This window comes from Ovis canadensis, chromosome 8 (assembly GCF_042477335.2).
Source record: "Ovis canadensis isolate MfBH-ARS-UI-01 breed Bighorn chromosome 8, ARS-UI_OviCan_v2, whole genome shotgun sequence".
Classification (NCBI taxonomy): domain Eukaryota; kingdom Metazoa; phylum Chordata; class Mammalia; order Artiodactyla; family Bovidae; genus Ovis; species Ovis canadensis.
The window spans coordinates 81,154,114-81,160,163 of record NC_091252.1 but is presented as its reverse complement, the minus strand read 5'-3'; positions in this window follow the sequence as shown (position 1 = coordinate 81,160,163).

Below are 6,050 nucleotides of genomic sequence, written 5' to 3'. Positions count from 1 at the left end.
CAGTAGACATATATTTTGTATGCTAAGGAGTGCTACGTCACTTCAGTCATGTCCAACTCTTTGCAACCCTATGGTCTGTATGCTAGTAACTATACTAATAGGTCTAATTATAATAACTAAAATTGTGAAACACTGAAATGCAGCTGATTGATAATATCAACAGTGTCCTATACCAAGTCTGTGGTATACAAGAACAATACCTGGGTCCTTGTTCAGTTGCTCAATCGTGTCTGACTCTTTGCGACTCCATGGACTGCGGCATACCAGGCTTCCCTGTTCTTCATCATCTCCCAGAGCTTGCTCAAATTCATGTCCATCAAGTCAGTGGTGCCATCCAACCGTCTCATCCTCTGTTGTCCCCTTTTCCTCATGCCCTCAATTTTTCTCAGCATCAGGTAGCCAAAGTATTGGAGCTTCAGCTTCAGCTTCAGCACCTGGGTCTTCTACTTTCCCAAAATTCCAAGCTGACTTGGTTCAAATTCCCTCAGTGGTAGTGGTTTAGTTGCCCAGTGGTGTCCAACTCTTGCGACCCCATGGACCGAAGTCTGCCAGCCTCCTCTGTCCATGGGACGTCCCAGGCAAGAGTACTGGAGTGGGTTGCCATTTTCCTCTCCAGGGAGTCTTTCTGACCCAGGGATTGAACCCATGTGAAAAAGTGTCTCCCGCATTGCAGGCAGATTCTTTACACACCTGGGAAGACTCAAATTCCCTTGTTTATTTAAATAAAATTGCAAGGTTGATTTGGGGTTATGAACATTATCCTTGGCAAGCTGTTTCTAAATTACCATATAATTGTATGTTATTTGTCACATTCTCCTTACTTCAAATAAACTATATAAGAAATATAATTACAGCTATTAGGTTCTAAATTCTGGCAATTAGGTGATTCAAACTGGCTGTCTCTCTCTTATAATTCCTTAGGCACATATCATAAAAGAGGAATGGTATCCCCCACCGCAGCCCCAGCTGGCAATTCTGATTGTCCCATGATTTCACAGCTGCAATTCGGCCCCCACCCTTTCACACTTGTCTCAGGCCAGTGATGCTTTCTTTAATTAGTACATGACAAACTTGAGTCCTGATTTGTCTGTTGCTTTGGTCCCTGGGTTACCTGAGTGCAGGCTCATCTAATTGGGAAAGAAAACCTACTTTAACAGTGATGCTATTTGCCTGACACTGAAAAAGGGAGGGAGTAATTTTTCTGGTTGTTGAGTTTCTACTGCATTTGCATTTGCTGAGAACTTCTCTCTCTTACAATTTCGTCTCATGTCTAAGGTTTGTACCTATATTTCTGCTGTTTTCATTCTTATGGTTCTTAAACCTTCTCCAACTTGAAAATGGCTGCTTAAAAAAGCCACTAAGAGCTAAGCCTGTGAGAGACAGCCTGCAGAGTGTGATTTGAGGAGACGCAAGGCCCTCCTTTTTGAGGGCAGAGGTGAAGCAAACAAAATACTGCCCTTTCTTCCTTTTTTGATTTTAAAATGTCAGGGTTGCTGTCACTTCTCTCAGTGGTTAAGTCATATAGATGATAGCTTTGTTCTAGAAGTCCAAGTTGCATACAGGTAGAGAAGAGAACTTACATAAGGAAATCTGTGATTCCTGGCATTCTCTCCGCTTGAAACAAAAAGACCTATTTTCTTAAAAAGTTACCAAGAGAAAGTTTCCTGAGGAATGAAACCATAGGACGGAAAGTGAAAATGGGGATAGGATAAAATGAGAGAAGCATATGTTTTATTTGTTCCGGAAGTGACAAACAAACGTTAAGCATCTACATTATACAGGAGGTAGTCAAGGCTATGGTTTTTCCAGTGGCCATGTATGGATGTGAGAGTTGGACTATAAAGAAAGCTGAGTGCCAAAGAATTGATGCTTTTGAACTGTGGTGTTGGAGAAGACTCTTGAGAGTCCCTTGGACTGCAAGGAGATCCAACCAGCCCATCCTAAAGGAGATCAGTCCTGGGTGTTCATTGGAAGGACTGATGTTGAAGCTGAAACTCCAATGCTTTGGACACCTCATGTGAAGAGCTGACTTATTTGAAAAGACTTTGATGCTGGAAAAGATTGGGGGCAGGAGGAGAAGGGGACAACAGAGGATGAGATGGTTGGATGGCATCACAACTCAATGGACATGAGTTTGGGTAGACTCCGGGAGTTGGTGATGGACAGAGAAGCCTGGCATGCTGTGGTTCACGGGGTCGCAAAGAGTTAGACACGACTGAGCGGCTGAACTGAATACTAGATACTGAAGGGAGATAAGAAGACAATGCAAAACATGCTTCCATGGGGCTGGAAATACTGTAGGCTGATGTACACCAGTGAAGCAGGTGACAGTGGAGAGAGGCAGAGGTCAAAGTGCTGCACACAGGCAGGATGTACTACAGAAGTGCCTCACGGAGGACATGGGGTCAGAGCTTCACAGCTAGGAGGGAAGAAGTTACTATTATTACATGAGCACAGATGACTTGGAATTGGACTTGGAATTGTGTCTGATGGAGACAAGAAGGAAACTGATCAGGCTAGAATGAAAGATTTACCTCAGGCAGTTGAAGATAGGAACTGAGACTTACCCCATGAGCATTAGATAGTCATCATAGACATCTGAATAGAGAAATGACGAAATGGATGTCATAGGAAGAATGAAGTTGGTGGTAGTTTTGAGGTGGGAAGCACTGGAGGAGGAAAGACAGGTCAGGCAATAGCAGAAGTCGAATGTGCTTAGGATGGTAACAGGAAGAAATGAACAGGTTGAGAAGAAAGGTGTTTTTTTTTTTTTTTTTTTTAATGCCTGCACATAGGAAATTATTGAGATGGAGGGGGAAAAGAAGACTGTGAGGTCTACCCCTGAAATTACTCAGCTTGAGAGGGGTTGAGAGTGACCCAGTGTCAGCTAGGTGATTTAGTAAAGAGGAAAACCCCAGATTTCAATAAGTATAAACATGGAATCAAGAGATTTTAAAGCTACAAAGGGCTTCAGAGTTCATCTATTCTAGCCCCTTCATTTGATAGGAGGAGAGCTGAAGCACAGGGCAGACGTGTCACTCAGTCCAGGGCAGTGAGCAAGTGTAGGGAAACCGAGGAGCAAAGGAGGGCCAATGTAGCAGCCCACATAGACGGCTGCCCACATCTTTTTCCACAGGGCCATCCTGCCTGCTTCACCATTCATTCTGTCTAGTTCTCACGACAATAGCTCTCACACTCGGGACTGAGGACCAGGGCCCATCTACTGCCAAATTATTAATAGACAAAATCAAAATAGACTAAGTTTTTCAAAAAGCTAAATTCGTTTATTTAAGGAACTGACCTTTATTAAGGGATTACGTCCTTGTTTAATAGTTGGTGTTACAACCCCCTGTCATTTAGGAAATGAGACCCTGATATGCATGGTACAATTTTTCCTGTCTTTTTTAACACTAGCTTTTATATACTGTTAGTCATCATTTCTTTATCCTTCTCTTCCCTTAGGCCTGGGCAGGAGCCCTCGGGATGGACACTGGGGTAGAGGTAAGGGGATGTGAAAGTGAAAGTCACTCGGTCATGTTGGACTCTTTGAAACCCTATGACTACACAGTCAATGGAATTCTCCAGGCCAGAATACTGGAGTGGGTAGCCTTTCCCTTCTTCAGGTTTCTTCCCGAACCAGGGATTGAACCCAGGTCTCCTGTATTGCAGGTGGATTCTCTACCAGGTGAGCCACAAGAGAAGCCCATGAGGGGATATAAGGGATAACTACTTCCGGGCACTTTTACTTCCTGTCCCTTGGCCTTAGACCAAGGCATGGCAGTAGCCGTGGGAAATGGACCCCAGTTCTCTATATGGCTCTATGATATTTCTTCATCCCTTGAAGTGAAGAGAAGTCGCTCAGTTGTGTCTGACTCTTTGCGACCCCATGGACTGTAGCCTATCAGGCTCCTCCGTCCATGGGATTTTCCAGGCAAGAGTGCTGGAGTGGATTGCCATTTCCTTCTCCAGGGGACTTTCCTGACCCAGGAATCGAAGCTGGGTCTCCCGCATTGCGGGCAGACGCTTTACTGTGGGAGCCATCAGGGAAGCCCTGATGTCATTTGATGTCATTTGACGTCATCCCTTAGTCATTTGCAAAGTAACCTGCAAAAGCAGCTTCTAGCCGCCTTTCCATTAGATCGAATTGTCTTTCCCACAAAGTCAACCTCACTGCTATGGTCTGTGTGGAGGATCACAGTCCCTCACAGAAGCAGACTTTGGTGGGCTGCTCCATCAGGGCTTCGCAACAGCTGCCTGAATCCTGCTGGGCTGATCTTGGTCCCAGGGGAGGCAGAACTTACAAGAATCTGGACACCCCAAGAAAAAGAAATGCAAAAAGTCAAAATAGTTGTCTGAGGAGGCGTTCCAAATGACTGAGAAAAGAAGAGAAGTGAAAGGCAAAGGAGAAAAGGAAAGATAAACCCGTTTGAATGCAGAGTTCCAAAGAATAGCAAGGAGAGATAAGAAAGACTTTCTAAGTGATCAATTCAAAGAAATAGAGGAAAACAATAGAATGGGAAAGACTAGAGATCTCTTCAAGAAAATTAGAGACACCAAGGGAACATTTCATGCAAAGATGGGCACAATAAAGGACAGAAATGGTATGGACCTAACAGAAGCAGGAGATATTAAAAAGAAGTAGCAAGAATACACAGAAGAACTGTACAAAAAAGATCTTCATGACCCAGATAACCATGATGCTATGATCACTCATCTGGAGCCAAAGTCAAGTGGGCCTTAGAAAGCTTCACTACAAACAAAGCTAATGGAGGTGATGGAATTCCAGCTGAGCTATTTCAAGTCTTAAAAGATGATGCTGTTAAAGTGCTGCACTCAATATGCTGGCAAATTAGGAAAACTCAGCAGTGTCACAGGACTAGAAAAGGTGTTTTCATTCCAAACCCAAAGAAAGGCAATGCCAGAGAATGTTCAAATTATTGCACAATTGTACTCATCTCACATGCTAGCAAAGTAATCCTCAAAATTCTCCAAGCTAAGTTTCAACAGTATGTGAACCGAGAACTTTCAGATGTTCTAAATCCAGATGTTCAAGCTGGATTTAGAAAAGGCAGAGGAACCAGGGATCAAATTGCCAACATCCGTTGGATTGTCAAAAAAGAAAGAGAATCCCAGAAAAACATCTATTGTTGCTTTATTGACTACACCAAAGCCTTTGACTGTGTGGATCACAACAAACTGTGGAAAATTCTTTAAGAAATGGGAGTACCAGACCACCTTACCTGCCTCCTGAGAAATCTGTATGCAGGTCAAGAGGCAACAAAGAGTTGGAACCTGACATGGAACAATGGACTGGTTCCAAACTGGGAAAGGCTGTATATTGTCATCCTTCTTATTTAACCTATATGCAGATTACATCATGTGAATGCTTGGTTGGATGAAGCACAAGCCAGAATGAAGATTGCCAGGAGAAATATCAACCATCTCAGATATGCAGATGACACCACCCTTATGGCACAAAACAAAGAGGAACTAAAGAGCCTCCCGATGAAAGTGAAACAGGAGAGTGAAAAAGCTAGCTTAAAACTCAACATTTAAAGAATTAAGATCATAGCATCGGTCCTATCACTTTATGGCAAATAGATGAGGAAACAATGGAAAAAGTGAGAGACTATTTTCTTGGGCTCCAAAATCACTGCAGATGGTGACTGCAGCCATGAAATTAAAAGATGCTTGCTCCTCGGAAGAAAAGCTGTGACCAACCTAGACAGCATATTAAAAAGCAAAGACATTACTTTGTCAACAAAGGTCTGTAGAGTCAGTTATGGCTTTTACAGTAGTCATATATAGATGTGAGAATCCCACTAAAAAGAACGCAAAGAGCCAAAGAATTGATGCTTTTGAACTGCGGTGTTGGAAAAGACTCTTGAGAGTCCCTTGGACTTCAAGGAGATCCAACCAGTCCATCCTAAAGGAAACCAGTCCTGAATATTCACTGGAAGGACTGATGCTGAAGCTGAAACTCCAATACTTTGGCAACCTGATGCAAAGAACTGACATTTGAAAAGACCTTGATGCTAGGAAAGATTAAA